At 38.5% G+C, this 23,587-nt stretch overlaps 1 protein-coding gene across 3 annotated transcripts in view; it reads left to right on the top strand.

The window, feature by feature from the left end:
- Positions 1–23,587, top strand: part of LOC127576793 (heparan sulfate glucosamine 3-O-sulfotransferase 1-like) — a 108,281-nt gene that overhangs the window by 69,372 nt on the left and 15,322 nt on the right. The gene's annotated exons all lie outside the window — the stretch shown is intronic.

Below are 23,587 nucleotides of genomic sequence, written 5' to 3'. Positions count from 1 at the left end.
GATAGGAAGGGTTTCAGCATTGCTAAGAGTCCAGTTAAAAATAAATTAATTTTATGATCAGATTTTAGTGCAGGAGACAGAGAAATGCATTGGCATCTCCTCCACAGAGTTCATACACACACACACACACACACACACACACACACACACACACACACATACATATATAGATAACTCTAAAGGAAAGAAGGTAAAGAAACACTATATTTGTTTACAGCATTCCCATTCCCACTGAATAAAAGCATACAACAATTACAAATGCATCTAATACTCTTAAAGATGAAAATGTATACACTCTCCTTGAAATTATTGCAATTCAATCCTTTAATCAAATAAAACAGTAAGATATCTTTCCTCACTCTAGGCAGGATAAGAATTGCAATAGTATCTCAACCAGCTGTGAATTTGATAATGAAAATCATCAATTTAATCATACTTTCATGAAGGTAACTTGGATAAAAGGAATAAGGAATTGTCTAACCAAGGTCATAGATAAGAATGTCTGGTGAAATGGTAAAATGTGTAGATAGGAACAAATAAAATCACAAAAGGGAATAGAAAAATTAGGTGAGTTAGTATAATTGTGGCAAATGGAATTTGATATGAGTGTCTGAGGTTATCCATCTGGGATCAAAGAAAGATGATCAGGACATTGTCTTATGGCAAAAGACTAGTAACTACGGAAAAGCAAAGGGATTCAAGTGTCCTGGGACACATTTTACTAAAAACTAATGTATAGATACAAAAAGGCTATGGGAATTTGGCTTTCATTTCAGGGGAGTAGGAATACAAAGGGGAGTAACTTGCTCATCAATTGTGAAGAGAATTGATTAGATGCATTCAGTTCCAGGCACCACACTTCAGGAAAGAGATATCTATTTTGAAGGGTTTGCAGTGCAGATTTATTAGAATTATACCAGTACCCAAAAGGTTAAGTTATGAGGTGAGGATGGATGGCATAAAATTGGGCTTGCATTGTTGTGAATTTACAAGATAAATGATCATATAATGGAAGTGCTTAAGATTTTAAATGCCTTGCAACCTCCTCCACCTCTCCTGGCTTTACAACAACTGTATCAGAATATGCCCACGTACTCGCCCAAGATCATGAAAAATTGGAACTGAGGAGGCCTTTTTGCTCTTTAAGCCCTGTCTGCTATTCAAGATTATACCTGATTTGATTTTTGGCCAATGCCCACAATCCTTGATTTACCTGTGGTTCACAAATCTATCTTAGCCTTGAATATACTTAATGACTCAGCAGCCACAGCTCCCGGGGGAGAAAATTTCAGATTCACAACTTTCTGATTAGAGAAATTCCTCTCCCCACATGCCCTCTACCTTGGTCTTAAGTGGCTGTCCTCTTATCCTGAGACTATGCCTCGACCAGGGGAAACATCCTCACAACATCCACCTTGTCAAGCCTCTCAGAATCTTCTAAGTTCCAATAAAGTTACTTCTCAATCTTCCAAACTTCTGAGAAAACAGAACCATTCTGATCAAATACTTTGTTCCAGGAATCAATCCAGTGAACCTTGCTCCAGAGCACCTCTCAGACAAGTACTTCTTTCTATAAGTAAAGACACCAAAGTTGTGTGCAGTTCTTATCAAACCCCTATACAGTTGTAAGAAGACTTCTTTTCTCTTACACTCATCCTTTTTACACATGAAGCTTCCATTTGCTTTCTTCACTACTTGCTGGACCTGCTTGCTAACATTAGGTTTCTTGTATGAAGACACCTAGATTTCTCTGAAAACTTAAGTGTTTCCCCTCATTATACCTTTTTCCCTCACTCTACATCCCTTTGCAGAATCTCTGCATCCTGCTCACAACTTACTTTCCCACCCTTCTTTGTTTCTTCTGATGTATTGCAATGTTTTAATGGGTGAAATGTCCACAGCAGATGTTCTGTCAGTAATGTAATTCAAACAGCAGCAGCATCCTGTAAGCATCAAAGGACTCTTGATTTGAGAGATTTACGAGCCCGGCAGATCATTCACACAGTTCCCTGCAAAGCTGAGGTGAAGGCTTTAGGAAATGGCAATGGAGTGAGAATGGATTGACAAATGGTCCAACTCCATTTAACTCCATTACCATGCTATTTCCACAGTGCAAGAATCAATGCCTTCTTTCAGTGTCCATAACAGAAAGCATGCAATACTAAGTTGTTAATTGTAAATAATATGATTTTATTACTTTGGATAGACAACTGTCAGCCTTTACAACCATTCATAACTTCAAGGTTACTTTTTTTCCGAGAAACCTGCTTAAAAGAGTTTTGTTATGTTTCCATGTACAAATGCTTTCCTTATCTAAACCACGCTTCAAAAACTAAATAGCTCAGAAACTTTGAAATTATAATCTACATGAATTAATTGATGTGTTACAAAATTAAGTCATTAAACATTTCCACAGAGTTATTTATACTGCCACAAAACTGTCAGTAGAAATTCATCAAAACACTTGGGTATAAAGAAAGGAATCCTTGAGATAATTACAGCATTTCTTTCTGACATGTTTTAAAGAAATATCATCATAAAATCATAGGCCCAGAGCTGTATTTGATTGTTTCTGCTGTTTCTTTCATAGTGAATCTTACAATAATTAGAATGAATTTTAAACTTTGAAGTATATGCATGCCATTGCATAGGCACATGTTAAAGTTACAAAACTATAGCTACCAATGAAAAAAAGCCAAATACTCAAAAGGGAGCATATCTGTTATGAAAGATAACTGCACATACAGTGATGGAGCCTGGAAATTACTGTTGAGTGGCTAACACCGTGGAATTGCATTCCTGTCTCTTATTTTCGCACATGTCTTAGCCCAGTTAATTTAGACGTACCCCCATTTATCTTAATACCACTGCTTCAACAGGAGATATATGATCACACTAAACTTTCACCCACTGGTGTGACCAACAGCAATCTTGATCCCACCTATTTGAGTTTTGATGCTTTTTTTTTCAAAATTTACCAGAATGGATTTTTTTAACCACTTTCCCTTCTGGCAGAATAACTTGCTGATGTTCATTATCCATCTGTTAAAGCAGCAGAAATACCTATGCCAGTCTGCTGGGAACACCAATTATACCTATCTCTCTCACATATGGAGGAGTTGCACTCAAATCCAATTTATTCAAGGATCATCTGTCCCAGGAGTTGAAATTGGATGATTTCCAAATGATGCTTATTGTGCCTCTTGTGTCTTTAGTCTTTCCTCTGTCTCTCTAGCTGATCGGTTCTGCACTGGTTGCTTGCTCGCAGTTTGTGTCAGCTTCTCTTTCTCCTCCCCAGCATTTTTGCAAATGTTGTAGCTCCTCCCTCCTTGGTATCAGAACAATTATTTTTAAAGTCTGTGGGTTAGTTTATATACAACTACATTATGTTTACGAAATATTGTCATTTCCTTTAACTGTAATATTTTGATATTTTTCAATATTCTTTTGCTGATGTCAGTTACTGATCCATTATTTATTAATTAGTTCCTGAACCACTTTATAGCAGTGGTTTGTCTCTCCCTTGCTAACTATATTACAGATTTCCCTGAACTTCCATTACAGTGTTTCTCTGCATCACAATTCATTGGCTGTGAAGGGCACTTGAACATCCTGAGTTTGTGAAATGCACTATATAATTGAAAGTTCTTCCTTTCTTTTGAGATTCATTTTCCATGTAACATTCACTTCAAGATTTTTAACCAGCTCATTTTTAGGCCAGACAACCTTAACCATTTCCCTCTCAATATGTCACACAAAATGTGTTCAGTTGTTACCACACATGCCGATGGCAACTTCCACCCACTGAGCAGATAACATGATTGACATTAAATCTTCAAGAAAACATAAACGGTTTTCAAATGCTTTTGGCTGTCACGTTCTGAGTGCTTCAAGTTTTTATGCTAGGATGGTGAAATATTTCAGAAAGCAGCTGAGAAAGAATGTCATATTGAATTTACGTGATGAAGTTCTTCATTTTCAGATGGTAATAAGTATCATCCAGTCCCATGAGGACCCTGATTCCAAATAAGGCAAGCTGGAGCATGTTCTCTGCTCATTGCTTAAGGGAAGGCCTCAGACATGTTGAGTCAACTGGTAACACAATGGGGAACATATCCATATTAACATGAAGGAAGATCTTGTTGTATTTTTCATCTACATTCTCTCCTGCCCAGTTAGTATCAACCAAAAAACATATCCATGTTAGCTAAATGAAGTTCGTCATAGTACCCGACGTGTAGCCCCACTACCCAGATGTGACATCGACCTGGCTCAAATCTGGATTGGTTACTCTTCATTTGTAGGCTTGTGCAATAATATTTCATCTCTTGCTGATTGAAATTCACAGACTGGGAGATATATAGTATAGAAAAATCACTCCTCTATGGTGAATGTAGATCATTGAGGGAGCAGCTTTTTCTACCAATCAGGGAGCAGCCACGACAAGTTCCCAAGGCTAAAGAAGTTCAAAACAGGAGAAGAAACACCAAGTTCAATGAGTAAGTCATTAAAAGTTTGGAGAAGCAGTTTATTCAGTGGAATAAAGCAAATCAGGCAAGTAAAAGATGAGAACCAACCAGCCATTACAGAATTTGAAAGTCTAATGCTCAGAGATTTAAGTTCTTAAGCCTAAAATATTGTTTTATTTTTAATGCATTGTTGGTAGTTGAATACTATTCCATGGTATTCTTTATATGGCATTAGTCTTTATCAGTTAGCTAAGGATGTATTTTGCAATTGTTCTGATGTATTAAAAATAAACCAATAAGTCATCAAAAATCTTTATTCATCGTCTCCATTTAAGTGTTAAACATCATTGAGATTTTGATTACTATTTAAATTACTTACAACCTACAGACTTTGACATCTAAATAAATCCCTTTTTTGGTACTAATCATTAATGTGAATATAGGCTTCATGAGAAATAATTTCCAAGATCATTTACAAGTAAAAATTTACTTTTAAGAATGTGTTGTGAACAGGTAGCACAGATGTGGATTCTTTATCCAGTTTGTACAGTTAGTTTGAAATTTGAGAGATAGTTACAAAATTAAAGACTCCATATTAGTGCAAGTTATTGTTGTTCTAATACCTTTGTGCATCTTTTTAATTTTATGTGGCAAAAATGAGTCAGTTTAAGCTTGTGTGCATTATTTCTGATGGACTAGGTTTACATTTCTGACCTAACAGGAAAAATAAATTTGCTTCTGTTGCATTCTCAGCCACACAATTTACAACTTAAAATGAAATGAAATATTAATTAATGAATAAAATCTGGGCAAGGAGACTTGTTCATGATAGGCAACTGACCTGAAGTTTTTGTAAGCTCAGATGTGTATAGCTAAGAACACAAGAGGAAGAGAAGTGGTGCAAATCTTGTTGAACCATTTCAGTCCTTCTTGTGTGATTGTGCTCCCAACAAGACTGATGGGCAGAGAATTCCAGGATTTAGACCCAATCATGATGAAAGAAGGATGGTATGTTTTATAATCAGGAAGTTGTGTGACTTGAAGGGGAACCCACAGGTAGTGCCTTTGTCTTTCTTCTGGTAGGAATTCCATGTTTGGAAGATGCTTCTGGATGCAGTTAAAAAGTTACAAGAGGCTTCACTGGGGCATTATCAAACAAAATGCTATGGATGTAACATTGCTACACACTTGGAGCATTCACTGAACTCTTGATATTTGTTTTGATGTTTCCAGGTGGAGAAAGTAAAGATCTTCAAAATGTCACCGATTACAAATAAACCAATAATTCTGGCAGCACTCACAAGGTGCAAATGCCTCAAAAACAACCATCTGAAAGTAACTATGGGCACAGCCAGAAATGCCTATCTCACTTGGTTGGTGCTATGTCATAGGAGGGACTGCAAGTTCACATTGTTCTGTCTATTATTCATAAAGTGGGCATAGTTCTAGCATTTTTATGCTTTTAGGTTATTTCAGCAAAGGCAAATTCACAAAAATTAATTATTCCCTAGTGCATGTTGAGGCACTGCCAATGGATGTAACTCTATATATTCATTTTCTCAATGGACTTCTATAGCAGATGGCTTCTTTTTAATTGCTCAGAATCCCAAAACTGCAGGGCTCAAATGCAAGGATATTTTTGGTTTATCTTTTCATGTGAATTTTGATAGAGGTTAAGTATGGTTAAAAAAAAGGGTACAGTCAACTATACCACGGGAAGAGGCCCATTGTTTCTGTAGCAATGGTATCAAATATCAGCAACTTGATATCCAATCAAAGCAACAGAACATATCTGAATAATTGATTGTATCAGCACCTTAATTAAGGATTGTTTAAAAATCTTTGTTACAGGTAACAGTTTGCTTTCAAATTTTGGGGGAGTTGTTTATTTTGTAAAGTTTCTGGGGGATTGGGGTTAGTTAAATCACTCTGATTTCTGAGTGCCTTTGTACTTAAGGGAGAACTTAATAATTACACGACAGGAATAGGATGGAGGACAATCCTGAAATACTGTTATACTAGAAGTTTAGATTCTGCATGCAGTTGCGGAACACAGAGTTATAGGATAAACATCAGACCAATGGAAAGGTTATAATGAAAACTTGCAAAAAATATACATGTTAAGAAAAGCTATTAAAATCAGGGAATTGTTTTCACTGGGTAGTAGGGGTTGCTTCTCATGGCTATGCAGCAATTCTTGATTAGTTAGAGGTTTGATAAAAATCAATTCAGGTCAGAAACCTTCAATTATGATAGGTTAATTTTATATCAAGTTTAACTGGGATTAGAATTTATAAAGATTTAAGGAGCGTGACAGTGATGTGGTTTAAATGGATTGAGTAGGCAGAATATTTGGTTTATTACTAGAAAAATGAAGGAGGAAGCTGGGTGAAAATTTCATTAGAAAGTCATTTAAATATGGAATGCTTTGGTAGGTGGTTATTGAGGCAGAAACTATCACATTATTTTCGAGGGAATTGGCTAAATATTTAAAAAGGAAGGACGTTGTAGGAGAAAAGAACATACCTTCAGTTAATACTGGCAATTCAAAATAGGTTTACATTATTAATATGATTTGCCTGATTTCATGGTTACACCTCAGAACAGCAACACTGGATTGATTCGTCAGATTTAAGCTTATATTGAGGAGTAGCATCTGACAACCTAACTGACAGATGCCCCTCGCTTGTCTTGTATTAAATTTCTGTTCTGTGATTTCAATCTCTCTACTGTCCCATCGAATCCAAATCAGGAAGTCAGGTGAACTAGTATGAACAATAAGAAGAGGTCCAAATTATTTTCACGACCTCAATAAGTGTCTTAGAAATTGATTTGAACAACTCCAGAAGAAAATAATCTTAATCCAGAATACAGCAATATTGTGCACATTTCCTGGTGTCTTAGTGCCTGGAAAGAAATTTGAATCCAAACATTTTGGGGACATTTTTGCTTGCACCAGCATCCTTTTTCCTGTGTAAATTTCCCCCAAGTAGCATGACCAGTATTGCAATGTCTATAATTCTTCAATTGCTTGAAGAACCATAGTTCTAATTTCTTCACAGAACCACCAGATTCCCTGTTCTGAATCAGTGCTATTTAAAGGCCAATGCTCAAACTACATTCTTGGGTCTCAATGAGATTTATGATCTGTTGCAATCTTGAATACAAATACAAATGCCAGGACTGCTTTACTTCTTGACGTCAAGGCTACTGCAACTCTCAACTTCCCAGCCTCAGACTCATTCCAGGATACTGCTGATCATCTCTACCGCATCTCACAAAGCTGCATTAAGGAGATCACCCAAACGCAGAAGACCTTATCCGCTTTTCCTTCAGTAAAGGGGACAGGCAGAATGGGCCCAGGTATTTGTCTGTAGTGCAGGTTTCCGCAAAGTACAGGTTTCCGCAAAGTGCAGGAATTCATAGTCTGCACTTGTAGGACTGCTAATAACATACATTTTCTTGGCAACATCCTGCCAGGACTATCTGGAAAATCTCCATGAGCTTTGTACAAAGAACATGCCTCTGGTGGCTACTGTTCTTTACCAGCCTGTCCAGCTTAGCTCTCTAACCACTAGGGAGCACTCTCCAACTCCAGTGACTCCCCCATCCCCCACCACCTATCCTCATCATCCATCACCTATCACCCATCATCCACCACCCACATAACCTGCCATTATTGCATCAGTACTTTAAGCACCCTCATCTCTGTATCAAGAGATGCCTTTAAGTGCTAGCTGCAGAATTGCTGCTGCTGAACAAAATTCTGTCAGCTGCAAGAGCTTGCAATAGATTAATAGAGTGTGCCACATTGAAGCTAATATGGAGAGGTATTATGCAGAAAAATCGAATGTTGCTGCTCTATAAACTTCACAATTGAAGATCGCAATCTTTATGGATCATTTACAGACAGCATTTGGGTAACATACAATATTGTTTTAAACTCGTTAAAAAAAGAATAAAGCAATTTTTAGTCCAACCAAGGAAAAATTGGAGTATCTCTTAATACAGAGCACAAATTAACATCTATTTTCTTTTCTATGATCTGAATTCTATAAGATTTATAAATATAATGGTAGAAATCATGCTGTCTTCTTTAACTTCTCACCATGCTTAGATTCAAAGGCAAAACTACAGCCAAACAGGAGGGCTGGGAGAAGAACAGGTGGTGCACTGAACCAGGAAAGGAAGTTGACAATGCTCGGGCTGCACATTTTTTAATCTTGAATTCTTTCCTGTGCACCATATGTCACATTAACATGTCGATAAACAAATGCTTCATAATTTATGTAACAAAAATGCAATACCCAATAAGTATCCTTTCATGCTAACTATACAGGCAAGCTTCATGCTTTGTGTAATACCAAAACAATATCAAATAGATATGCAGGATGTGGCACTGATCATGGTACTTCAGGACCTTTAGACAACTGGGAAGCTGATGTTCTGGAGAGTGGCTGCGTATGAACATTCACTACACTTCTAACCCCACCATTCTGACATAACAGATCCAATATCTAGAGCTGTGGATGAAATAGCAGAGGATGAAGCACAGGTCAGTGATATTAAAGGTTTAACAAAGAAGAGAAGCCAGCAGTTACAGTGTGAAAACCTGGTGTGATAATTCCTCATTATGAATCACAATTTGTCAGATTATTGGGACAGCATTTTTTTTTAATTCATTCTCAAGATCTGGGAATTTCCAGCAGGGGAGTGGACAGTGTTGACTTGACCTTTGGTTCTATATCCATGCAAGGGCAGTAACTGAATTAAATGTTCCTTACACCTCTGCCTGACATTTTGCAGGCAGCAACACGTGTTCAACTGTAATATTGATTACAGTAGCAATACTTTCCCATTATTCTCTTAGACATTTGATATAAGAGGCAATCAAGGCATCTTTGGCTGTCTTAGAAAGTGAATAAAGACAATCAAAGTGGGATTCAAAGATCTCTCAGAACACAGAGAAACTGCAGCAGCTTTCACAAATAGTTCTCTTGGAGCAGATGTAGATTCATCAGGGTATTGAGGCAAATTAAGTTGTCGGGCTTTCTGAATCTTGCTCAATTCCTCATTTTTGCTGTTACTTTCTCCTAAGGGAGCAGTTAGCACTACAAGCACAATCACCATGCTGAAGTGCAGATGACACAAGAGTTACCACAGCTAGAAAACTCTTGCATTGTTTGCAGTCACTAGTAATTTTTTTCTCTCTTAATGCTTGAAACTTGAATAGGAAATGAAGGAACAGTTATCCAAGATGCCTGATGTCTAGCAGCATAGCATTAGGAGCCTCTATAACTCTCTGGCAATCATCATCCAGCTTTGACGGCACAGAGACTCAGCAGGTAGTACTGCTGTCTCACAGGGTTTGATCCTGGCTTCCAGTGCAGTCCACGTGGCGTTTACTTGGTCTCCTTGTAATGGTGTGGGATTCCCTGCTCCAGTTTCTTCCAACATTTCAAAGGTGTGCTGACTGGTAGGTTAATGGGTCACTGTAAGTTACCCATGGTGTGGTGGGTGGTAAGCGAATTATGGAGGAGTTGATGGGGATGGGACAGAGAATGGGTTACAGCAAAATGAGTTGGGGTGTGGAATTGATGTGTTTGCTCTAAGAGCCGGCAGAGTCTCAAATGGGCCAAAAGGCTCTTTTCGTTGGACAAAAATATTTCAAAAATGCACAGCGTAGATCCAATTTTTTGCAGACCTGAGCTGTCCCACCACAGCCACTGGATAGTATGTGTTCAAATGTTGCCATAGTTGGCTGGAACATGCTTGATCCAACCTACTGCCCCTGCTCGTATGCATAGTATTCCTGTGACCACACTTGTGTTCAGGAAGTAAGTTTGGTCATCTCTTTTTTCCCCAAAAGGTAGTCCCAGTAATAGGAATTGCCATTCTATGTGTAGCTAGGACAATGCAAATTGCTTGCTAATGAAAGGCTATGCGCTTTACCATACTTACTACCATTTTTCCATTCAATTGTTTGGTTCCAGTATGTACTGGTCAATGGTAAACAGATGGGGATGCAGGCAAAAATGATAGAGCTTGTGTGAACATTCACTGAGCATAGCTATGCACAGATATCAGCTGTCGTGGGCAGGGTTTCACTTGTATAACCATGCAATGATCTGTGAAAACATACGGTTATTCACAGCACTAACAGGTATTACCCATTTCTTGAAAAGAATGTTTGTTTTCAAGTTTCCTGGGTGGTTTCTTTCTCCTTATGCAAACTTGGGGATGGGGGAATCAAACCTCTGAGGATAATAGGTGTTCTACAGCAAGGATACTAAAGCATATTAAGGGTGGTATTAATGCCAAGCTCACTATCCTCAAAACCAAATTTGTACCTGATTGCACCAATTGTTCCAACAACAACATTTGATTCATTAGTAACAAATCTCTCATCTGCTGCTGCTTAAGCAGGAAAACACATTCTTTGTATTTTAGAAAAAATACAATAAATCTCTTGATTCAAACTGAGTGGGTTAGAGTTTCCACCTTTGATGGAATCATTGTTTCCGCAACAAGGTGCATCTAAAATTACACCCATTTTGAAAAATGTTCCCTTCCTCTGACTTTCTGCTCACTGTCATATCAAGAAACCTGATATCATCCATGAACAGTTCTTTAAAACGTATCTTTTTAAATCTGCTTTCAAAATATTCCTTGACATAATTAACAATGCCAACTTGCTAAAGTTTAATTAATATACCTGAAAATGTGCTTATTATTTTAAAAAAGCATTTTTAATTACAGGGTTAATCCACCACCTGTGAATAATCCCATTTTTAATTTATCGAAAATGACATGTTAAAAAATTGCAGAACCATGTTCTTCTTAGATTGGGGGATGGCAGTTCATCTAAATAATTCTGTTTTTAAAGTATCATTCAACGTTTCTCAAAATGTACCTCTTAAAGGTTCCTCAAAGGCCTCAGTCAGTCTCAGTTAGCAGAAACTCCCAATGGTGATTAATTATCTCCGGCGTTTGGACAGCTTAGTGGCAGGCTGTAATTCTAGCAACTTGCTTTTAAAACTAGCGCAGAAGATCACAAGAAGTCAATTTGTACAGAACTTGATCATATCTTAACATCTCTATGCACCGCTCATGCCCACATTGTGCAAATTATGCCAAATAAGCTCTACAATCAACCATGCCTCTCTTCTCAATCAATGACAGCTCCATCAACAATTTCCCTCTCAATCCTTTTTGGGATATAATATGTCTCAATGTAATCACCTCTCATTCTCCTAAGTTCTATGAATATAACCAAAGTGTTCTCAAACTGCTTTCATAGGGCAACCTGAATTGTAGGAATGAAACTATGTTGCACTGACTCCCAGGCAGGTTGATCCTTTCTGGGGTGTGAAAACCAAAACCACCAAAATACTCCAGGTATGGTCTCACCAAAACTCTTTAAATCTCAGCATGACTTCCTTACTTTTGTACTCTGATTCCATTGTGATTAAGGACAATGTAGAATTGCTTGTCAGACAGACCTGCTTTGTTTACAGTATTGATGGACACCAAGGACTTACAGGTTATGGGGATCAAATCAGCCATGATCTTGCTGAATGTCAGTTCAAGTTCAAGGATCCATGAGATCAACTTCTGATCCAACGGCAATTGCAAAACCTGTTCTGGGTACCAAACCAAAATTTATAGTTTCTCATCAGTTAAAACATCAGTTTACCTATGTTCCTACCAAAGAGAATTACATCATATTTTCCCAAATTACTCCTTCAATCACCCTCTTGCTCACTCACTTAAACTGTCTCTGAAGTTTTACAGATTTTACATCTACCTTACAGTCCATTTTCCCATTATCATCAGCAAACTTAGATGGTTATACTCAATGTTTTCATTCAAGATATGAGTATAAATTGTAAATAGCTGAGGGCTATGCAATGATCTCCATTGTACCATACTAGTCACAGACTGTCAATAATAAGAACAGAAAATGCCAGAAATACTCAATAGGTCAGGTAGCATGTATGGAGAGAAAAGCAGAGTTAATGTACCAGGATGGTGATCTTTGATCAAAACTAAGGAAAGGTAGATGTACAACATGTTTTAACTTCAAAGTAACAATCTGCCAATCTGTTTCCCGTCCATGTTGATCTTTTTGCCATAATTCCATGAGCATTTATTTTTGTGTAATATCATTTTATGTTGTATTTTCTCAAATAGTTTATGCAAATGTGCTTGAGTGGAAAGTCACTGGGATTGGATAGGGTCAGGGTAGGTTCTAAATGGGCACAGATTTCTTAACTCAGAACTGATCTCCCTGTGGCTTCATCAGTGAGTCTGAACAAGTGTCTGGATGAATCCCTCATCAACTTCACCAACTACCAACCCCCACACACCAAACCTCAACTCCCATCATCCAGTTGAGGCACAAGAGACTGCAGGTGCTGGAATCTGCAGCAACACACAAAATGCCGGAGGAACTCAGCAGGTGTTGCTCCCATCATCCAATATTCATTGCAGTGTTTGGGAAGAAAAGCAGAAGAGTAGCTTAAATGAATACCTTAAGAAGACCCTGCATATTTTCCTTTTGTGCTGCACAATTAAATGAATCATTCCATAATGGCAATATTTTTGGTTTAACACAGATTCCTGCATTTCTCCTTAACGCCTGCTATTGGCAAGAATAATGTGACGATATTGAACATCAAACCTAACCTCTGACTTTGGAGCTATGCTGTATAACCATGGAATTGTAAAACTTTTTCTGGCTTCTCAGTGGGCAGAACTTGTTCAAGTCTTAACATTGCAAAGAATACTCAAGAGTAATCTCTTAACAGTGGCGCTGGGATTAATTATGAAATCATGTTAAGTCATGGACGGCACAGTGACACAGCTAGTAGAGCCACTGCCTCACAGCACCAGAGACCGAGATTCAATCCTGACCTCGGTGCTGTCCTTTTGGAGTTTGCACATTCTCCCAGAGACCGCATGGTTTTCTTCTTGGTACTACAGTTTCCTCCCACATCCCAAAGCCATGTCATCTGGAAGATTAATTGGGCATCGTAAATTACCCCTAGTGTACAGTTAAGTGATAAGATCTTGGGGCAGTAGATGACAATGTGGGATTAATGTAGAATTAAGTGTGAATGGGTGGTTGATATTCGGCATGGATACTGTGAGTTGAAGGGCTTCTTTTCACACTGCATCTCTCTGTAAATCGATGATGTTTAATCTCCATTGCTCCCAAGCCATTGTTTGCCTTTTGGAGCACCACAGCAGTGGAACCATAAATACAGGTTCACCAGCTCATCCTAATAGAGTGGATGGAAAAGTTAATTTTAGAGGTAATTTGTACTTGTCAATGATTAGGAAAAAAAATGTCAGCTCCAGTTTCTCAGTGAAACAAATAAATTCTCTTACTACAAAGTTTAAATTTTAACACTTCCAAATTTAATGAAGCCAAAACATTACCCAAGCCCTATCTGTGCTGTTTTCAGACATGAAAGAACCGATCCAGTCATGATGTGATCAAGTTTATTACAGAGGAACTCTTATAATACGTTAAATGGAATGTCAAAAATCTACTATTCTGTTTTCTTTCTTTGAAAACACAGTGAAGGCTGATCTTTGGAAGTGCAAATTATTCCAGCAAATTTGAAACAGGAATGAAAAAGAACTAAAAAATGAAAAATTGAAGGAGAGAGTAATCCCTTCTTATCAGTGGTGCTCTACTCTCTGATCCACTGCAAAGTGTGTTTACTGATAAGATTCTACACCTAGTTATTTCTGAAAATCACAGGGGAATGAATATGGGTGCTTGAATTTTGAAGAACAGGAAGGAAACAATCTTCATATTTTAAGTATTACTTTTAAACTTTAGATAAGGTTTGCTAATTCTGATGTGCTATCATTTCACTGCAAATAACAAATAAACCTTTGCAATAATGAAAGGGGAAATTCTGAGCTTGTCCTTATTTGATGTTTAGAATAATTCTCCTGATGGTTCATTAAATTTATCCAGTGAGGAGTAGATCATACAGACCAGTAAATTGATGCTGATTTCCCTAATCTCACCCTGGGTGATTGGTGGCCCTGTAATTGCCTTCAATGCGCCGGGATTAGGAGAGGGAAAGTTAGATATTTCCTTCACCTAATTGGTATCCAGTGACCCCAGTTTAGAATACACACAAAGACTTGAGATGAGGGAGGGACCAGACCCAGCAACAGTGTTTCAGTAGTGGAATAGCTGGCTAAGACATTCCATCAAGTATTACATATTCATAAAGGCTAACAAAATGAAGTATGCCTGATATTTGATTGAGCTAACATTGTTTAAAAGAAATGAAGCTTCTTAGTTTGAAATTACCACACACATAACAATGGTGCTTATACTTTGAAAGCACATGACTGGATTTCCTCTCAAATTCAGTTCCCCTTACTACCCACCCCATTCTCACCCCATGTACCCTCCATGACAAACATTGTACTGATCAATTAAATCCACACCTAATATCAATATGGAGTTAACACTAGCAGAAGAGAAAAGGACATGAAATAAAGATTTAAGTGTCTGTTTAAGTCTGCAAAATGTTGAAAGAGTCCATATTAAATAGGTAACTGCTTATTTTAGTTCAAAGTTTAATTGCTTAAGGCTGTTTTATTTTTCCAGCGATAAGCAATTCAAAGTTGACCTACTCCAGAGTGAAACAGGATGACACCTTTTCTGAGCACTTTCGCATCTTTCTAGAAATTCAGCTAGGTACTTCCTAGTGTGAGTCAGCCTTGCAAACCCAATCTGATCTCCATGTCAAGGGATGATGTCATTTCACATGCAACACTCTTCTGGAGCATGATAGGGGAACTTTGTACATATTTTCCTGTGGTTAGGCTTTGCCAGGAAAACACAGTCATCACACTGCATCACCAAACTTTGAGCTGAAACATCCTTGGCCACCACCCCACAGAGAACCAGCCCACAACCCAACACCATCCAATGTGCAGCTGGCCCAGAACAACATCATCCAAACTTGATCCCTGCCTTACCACAATTTTCCCTTCCATCCTAAATATCAGGGCCTTTCTCAAGCCCCTCACAACCCAATAGGCAACCCAAACCAATGGGGTAATAAATTATTACTGACATTGGTTTATTATTATTGTCACATATACCAAGATACCGTGAAAAGCTTTTCTTCTGTGTGCCATCCAGAGAGATCATCCCATACATAATTGCACTGAGGTATTAAAAAGAAAACAGAATGCAGAATATAGTGCTGTTATGTTGTTGATGGGCTATGTGCTGCCTTCAATCCCCTCCCAAACCTAGTGCTGGTATCTTCTCTGCTGAGCCCTCACAACCCAAGTGCCCAGGTCCACCCTCTAATTCCATTTATAAGCCAAGTGCTGGTGTCTTCCCCCACTGATCTCCTCCCAACTCAGGTGCTGCAATCTCCCCCAATATTCTCCTGAATTAAGTGCTTGTGTTCCCTTACTGATCCCCTCCCAAACTAATTTCCTTGGTCTCACCCTGCTAACCCCTCACAAACCAAGTGACAGTGTCTCCACCTGCTAACCCATTCTGAACCAATCACTTGTGCCTCCCACAGATTCCCTTGAACCAAAGTGGCAACTTTTCCAAATCCCTCTTCAATTACTGGACTTCTCTTATCTCAATCCCATCCAGGAATTATCATTAGACTGTTTCATCACTTGGGTTTTTTGTTGCAGATCCTCTGTGTATGGGAAAAACAGGGAGAGGTTTAAAGAGGTCCATTTCTGAAAGTTGCCTTCACTTCCACAGGAAGTCTTTTTCTAAAGAGGTGAGATGCATTTCTGCATCAAGAGAAAAAAGGGAAAGGTGTGGGGCATGATGCAATGTTGACAGCAGCCTTCACCGAGAATGGTTCTGTTGTAGATCCATTAGTTAATGGATGGTTCATCATACCCTGCATGCTATCAAGGAGCATGTGGAAAATAGAGACAAATTTTAAGGCGCAGTCGAATCTGAGGACAGTGTTCCACAATCCCTCTCAATTGGAGATTTTTAATGAAGTATGGATTGCTATTGGAACTATATTTACAGATTTAAATCCCAACTATATATCTATATAGAAAGAATGCCAGTTCACAACTGGAAAGAAGTCACTTCAGAATCAAAGTTACCCAAACCTCAGCAGTTGAGCTGCCCTATACAGAAAAGCCTCATTGGTACTTTCATTCAAACGCATGAGAGCATGGACCTTAATTCAGATTTCCGCAAGACAAAGTTCCTCTGCCAACCTGCTTATGTTGCACTAGATTGCCCTCCAGCAATAAATGATGAGACCCATGAAAACATGGGCCACTTCCCACTATCTCAGGAGCCAACTCTTGACTACAACATTAATAATGAAGTTCACTACTGCCTTCAATGCACCAGAATGGCTTCTGGTTGACTGAGGAAAATGGTATTTAAAGATGAAGACCTCAGACCGAGTATAAAACTCACCATCTATCAAGCAGCAGCGACCCCTGCCCTTGTATATCTGTAGAATACCAAGAAAGCCCAAGTGATTCTGCTCCAGTGCAGCAGCATAGTTTATGAATTTTAATAATCTATGTCACTGGCCAAATAAGTGCATGTATCAACTTGCCCAACAATTGACAAGTGAGCCTTTTTCAGTCGTTAACTAACCTTGTTATTTCTATGTCAATATATAATTGGGGTTTCAAGAGCTGCAAAGAGTTAAAATCAGCAAATATGATTGCATAGCAATCCATACTTCATTAAGACTGTACAACTGTATATTAACCAGATTACCAGTTCAGTCATAAAGCAACAGCTTTGCATTAGGCCATCAATAATGCAAGTTTAGTGCTTTTCAATACAGTTTAGCATCAGCAACTGTATTACATTGCTAAATTCTGCATGTGATCTATTTGCCTACATTTTCAATGTAACAAGTACTGTAAATGAAAAGCTGCAACATTAAGATAAAGTTTGTTTGCATTTAACAGGAATGTGATTATTGCTTCACGCAGTGATTCTGTCTCTAATAGCATAAGCTGTATTTTTCCAAGAACACAGATACACATCATTTCAAAGAACCTACTCTCTACACCAAATCATTGAAATACCTTTCTCATTGATGTACATACGAGTTGACAGATTTAAATGCAGTACTTAATTGCTTAGCTTTTCCATAGTCTGTGCCAGTTAGATATTTATCAACTACATGCAGTTAGTCATTCTAAGTGTCAGGAAGTAGATTTGCATAGATAAACTATAACAAAGCCTTGCATTTTCAGAGGTTTATGCTTCCCATATTTGTTCAAAAACATTAAGAAGACAGCATGTGAGTGCAAGACTATTTGGCTGCAAATCCATTAAGAGTACTGAACCATTGAAACAATGCTTGTCATATCAAATATGCAAATGATTTAGTTATTACAGCTTCATCAAACGAAAGTGAACAATGTTCTAATTAGAAGCTTTTATTCCTTCATATTATTGAATTTTCACTCATGGGAAGCACATTAGTTTGCTTTTCTACTTTTTCTATTTATTTACAAATTAGCCTTATTTTCCTGCAAGAGACATGGCAGGGTAGTGCTGTTTCCAATGGGAGTCTGTTCTCTGAATTACAACCCACAAACAGTGTTCTGGTTTTGCAACTGGCAACACTGGGTGAATCCTTTCCGTAATCAATCATGACTCAATTATTTGCAATTATATGGTACAATCCTAAACTACGACTTTTCCCTTACTGTTTCATTTTGATCATTATGTCTGGCTATATAGTCTTCATATACCAGAAGGACAGATGGATGACCACAATAAAATATCATGCGTTGAAATCAACATACAGGGATACAAAAGTCTATCTTGTGCATAAATATCAAGTGAACTGTGCATGCTTCCACCTGCTGTGCCTGCCTCTGTCATTGGCAAACTGCCCAGAATGAAACCTCCATTGTGTTTTTCTCAGCAACAGCTGGCAATTGCTTTTCCAATGCTCCCAAGTTCTTGTTTCTCCTGTTCCTATTTTCTCTCACCTATAAATCTTTCCTCCACCATATTCCCACAAATTACAGACCTATCCAAATGTTCCCAAGACATAGTCACACTGCATCTCAGATCTCATCAACTATTCAGAAGGTTCCTAAACCGCTGGTACACAGTACAACCCATCCCATCCCCAATACAACTACATGCTGAATCCTCAACCCAGGTCTTACCTATATGCATCCAGGATCTTCCTTATTATTTCCTCTGTATCTTGATCAGTTAAAAACAAAAGAGATTAAATTAACTATATTCTGATATACACATATTAATAATCAAAGTCAAAGTCATGGTTTGCTAAGAGAGCAAAGGGGCAACCTTAAATACAAAACCTCAGTCACATATTTTGGCAGTTGAAGGATAATTTTAAACACTTGGAGCAGCCATAAAAATGTATGGGAAAGAAATAGTCTGCTATCCAGCCTTGGATGAGCTACAACTACATACAATTAAACAATGGGAAGGTCAAAGCCTCCAGCATATCTCTATTCCCTTGCCAACAATTCCTATTCCAGCTACAATCTTAGATTGAAACAGAAGGTTTACAAACAACACCCTATTCAGACTTGAAGTAGGCTTCCAATCGTGCATCCTGTCCATCAAAACTCCTCCACAATGCTCACTGTACTGTAATATTTTTCAGATTTTCTTTACATTTGTTTCACTGTTCACTCCTTTTAAACTCAGTTTCTCTGTGCTCCTTCTGATGTCAATCTAACAACATTTTTACACTGGTCTTGCTCATATTGCTTTCCCTTTTCTACCAAGTCCTCTCACCTGCCATCCTCATCCTTGCTGACCTATATTGATATCATTAATGGTTGTTAATTTAGAATTCTCAGGCATTTGTTTAAATTCCCTAATGAGCTTGCCTCACCCTATTTCTACACCCTTCACCAAATCTTCCCCTACCTCCAGAAATTTTTCACCAAATCTCACTTATGCATTTCCAATCCCATCAGAAGTCTCTCACCCCCACCTCACCTTTGTTCACTCCAACAACCTTAGGTTACTGTGTCTGGAAAATCCTCCATAAACTCCTCTGTCTTTAGACCTCCCCTTTAAATAGATTTCTGTGATGAGATGTTAGGCCACATGTCCTAAATATTGCTTTTGTCACCCTGTGCCAATTTTTGTCCCTGGATATGTTCCCCTACCATAAAGGTGACATACTATAAAGTGACTGCTGTTCAAGGCAAGTCAAATCATGATTATCATCAGAATATTGTAGGATTTCAACACAATAACATAACCATTATTTGCATATTAATATCAAAGGGTAAAAGTATCCTTCGACAATGCAATGTTCCACACACACCTGCAGGAAATACAATGGAGCAGAGACTTGCCCTCCACAAATGCATTTCGGAATTCAGCACATATCCCTCTAATTTTCCACTCATTATCATTCATAAAATTTATCCTTGCATGAAATGATAAACTGAGCTGCTTAAAGCCTTACTTCTTTTTGGACTATATTTAGTAGCAAAGAATAACTGTTCAATTAATTGAGTCCCTATATCAAATTAATATTTGCTTACACTTAATTCATTCTTTATTAATGCAATTATAATACTAATCAACCACCTATAGCTGTATGGAGACACAAAAGACTGCAGATGCTGGAATCTGGAGCAACAGTCAAGATGCTGGAGGAATTCAATGGGTCAGGCAGCATCTCTGGAGGGAAATGGACAGTCGACATTTTGGGTCCAGGGGTGAATCCCTTCCCCTCACCTTTTTATACTGGCCATCTCCCCACTATCTTACAGTCTAGATGAAGGGTCTCAACCCAAAACATCGACTGTACATTTTCCTCCACAGATGCTGCCTGCCCCACTGAGTTCCTCCAGCATCTTGTATTTATAGTTGTATGTTTGTTTTCCTTCCATATTGCAGTTAGCACAGATACATTTAAGGGGAAGAGTAGATGAAGAATAAAAGAATGGAAGGATATATAGATATGTTTTGGTGAAGTAATGTAGAAAGAGGCTTTTGTGGAAAGCAAACATGGTACAGGCTGGATAAGCCAAATGCCCTGTTTCTGTTCTGTAAATAGAGGCATTGAGAGCAAGAGCAGGGAGGTTATGTTAAACCATTACAAAGCATGGCCTGTGCTTACGGAGTATCACATTCATTTTCAGTCACCACAACCTATGAAGGATTGAAACATAAAGGATCCTGAGGACAGGGTGGATGTAGAAAGGATGCTTCTTCTGTGAGATAATCTAGAACTGAGGGTCATCCATTTAGTTTAGAGATGAGGGAATATTTTTTTTCTCTCAGTAGGTCACGAATCTTTGGAACTCTCTTCTTCAAAGGGCAGTGGAGAAGAATCTTTGAATATTTTTAGCGGTAAATAAATTATTGATAAGTAAGGGGTGAAAGGTTGCCACAGGTTAACAAGAATGCAGAAATGAGATTATAAAATGATCAGCTTGAATCTTATTGAATGGTGGAACAGGTTCAAGTAGCTAAGTAGCCTACACTTCTCCTAATTCATACATTCATAGGCTTTGTATATAAACATCCAAGTTTATACACAAATATATGAAGATGGAGAAGAGATTTCCTGGAATAGTTCCAGGGATTAGGAATTTCAGGTAGAAAACTGAAGATTTTTCTCTTTGGAATAAAATTTGTTGAGAGGAGTGTTGGTGGAGGTGAACAAAATTATGATCATGATAGATACTGAGAGCTTTTCCCATTGCTGGATGCTCTGAGGACAATGGACACAGACTTAAAAGGGAAGAGCAGAAGGGGCAAGGAAGATGTGAGCAAAATCTAATGGTTATGACCTGGAACTCACCCCCTGTGAAGGTGGTGGGAACAGAGTCAATCAGAGGTCTCAAAAGGGAATTGTCCAGCCATTTCAGGAAAAAGTAATTTGCAGGAGTATGAGATAAAAGCAGGAGAATGGACCTGACTGGAGCCAGCATGGGCTCATGGACTGAATGATGTCCTTTTGTGCTATAACAATTTTATTATTCTTTATTCTACATATCATGTAATTAAATGTAAAATAGCAAAGCTGAAACACTTTGATAATGAGCAATGTGACAATATAGGTCAGAAGGTTGCTGTAGATTACAGCAGGATATTGATTGAATGCAGACCTGGGCTGAGAAGTGGCAGATGGAGTTCAACCTGGAAAAGTGTGAAGTGATACACTTCAGGAGATTGAATTTGAAGGCAGAATACAAGGTTAATGGCAGGACTCTTAGCAGTGTGGAGAAACAGAGGGATCTTGGGGTCCATGTCCATAGATCCCTCGGGGTTGCCATGCAGGTCAGTAGGGTTGTTAAGAAGACTTATGGTGTGTTGGCCTTCATTAGTCAGGGTATTGAGTTCAAGAGCCACGAGGTAATGTTGCAGCTCTATAGAACTCTGGTTAGACCACACTTGGAGTATTGTGTTCATTTCTCGTCGCCTCATTATTGGAAGGATGTGGAAACTTTAGAGAGGGTGCAGAGGAGATTTACCAGGATGCTGCCTGGATTGGAGACCTTGTCTTATGAGGATAGATTGAGTGAGTTATGGCTTTTCTCTTTGGAGAGAAGGAGGATGAGAGGTGACTTGATAGAGGTGTACAAGATAAGAAGCATAGATCAAGTGGACTGTCAGAGACTTTTTCCCAGGACAACAATGGGTAATACGAGGGGACATAACTTTAAGGTGATTAGAAGAAGGTATAAAGGGGACGTCAAGGGTAAGTTTTTTTTTCACACAGAGAGTGGTGGGTGCGTGGAACACACTGTCGGCAGAGGTTGTGGGGGCAGATACATTAGGGACATATAAGAGACTCTTAGATAGACACATGAATGATAGAGAGATGGAGGGCTACGTGGGAGGGACGTGTTAGATAGATCTTAGAGCAAGATAAAATGTCGGCACAACATTGTGGCCTGAAGGGCCTGTACCGTGCTGTAATGTTCTATGTTCTAGAAGCTTTGACTGGCTTTTCTGCACCCAAGGTGAAGGCATTTCTATTGTCCCTAAGATTCCAGTGGCCTATCACGTTAATTCTCCATCCCGCTCCCATTCTGACTTATCTGTCTGTGACCACTGGCACTGCTATAATGAGGTCCATTGCAGAACAGTACCTCACTTCCATCTGGGCACACTGCAGCCTTCAGGACTCAATATCAAATTCAACAACTTCAGGTAACTCACTTTCTGTGTTTGTACCAGAACTGGCCAGTTCCATCCAGGTTATCCATATGTAATACTAAGTCAGTTTTTCTCTCTCCACTGACACTGACAGATCTTCTGGACATTTCCAACACTCCTGACCTGCATTTTACAGCTTTTACTTATCCCTTTGTTTATTTTCTCCCTATATACAACTGACCTCATGAATCTATCAACTAGATGGCTTCATCTGTAACTTATAGGATGAGGCAACTCTGGCCTCAACGTATTAGAGATGTTCCCCATCTTCCTCTCCCCACCCCACCCCCACAACTCTTTCTGCATCTTAAAACTAACATTTTCACATTTTTCCAGTTCTGAAAAGGGTCTTTGACTTGAAACTTTAACTCTGTTTCTCTTTCCACAGATGCTGCCTGACCTGCTGAGTTTTTCCAGCATTTTCTGTTTTTATTTCAGATTTCCATCGCCTGCAGTTTCTTAATTGTTTTCAAATATTGTGGCATGTAACTTCCCTTTTTTGAGAACTGACCCCTGTGTCAGTCGACCTGGCTGCACCCACTGGCTAATTTGATGATGTATAATGAGAGCAGAAGGAAGCAGAAGTGGTGGGAAATGGCTTCCTGTGAAAAATGAGAAAGGACCTGGAAAGTTTCAGTCAACAGGAGTAAAAATATGGTGAGTTGGATATAAACTAAAGATCTAGTGTTATTGAATGTTTGTCGAGAATAATGTTCAGGAGTTGGAGAGTAAATCTCAGAGCAAATGCAGCAAAGATTTGCATTGTCTGAGTGTAAGGCTGTGTATAGGTTATCCATGTCAATACTTTATTTTGTTCTTCTGATAAAGAGTTCTATTTTTCTGCTAACATGAAATACAATAGATTTCCTCCCTCCCTGAGACAGCTTCAATGACATGAACTATGGGGAATTACAGAGTAAGCTTCACTGTG

Source organism: Pristis pectinata, chromosome 12, assembly GCF_009764475.1.
Source record: "Pristis pectinata isolate sPriPec2 chromosome 12, sPriPec2.1.pri, whole genome shotgun sequence".
NCBI lineage: Eukaryota > Metazoa > Chordata > Chondrichthyes > Rhinopristiformes > Pristidae > Pristis > Pristis pectinata.
The sequence above is the reverse complement of the archived record's forward strand: the minus strand, read 5'-3'. Positions and strand labels throughout refer to the sequence as shown.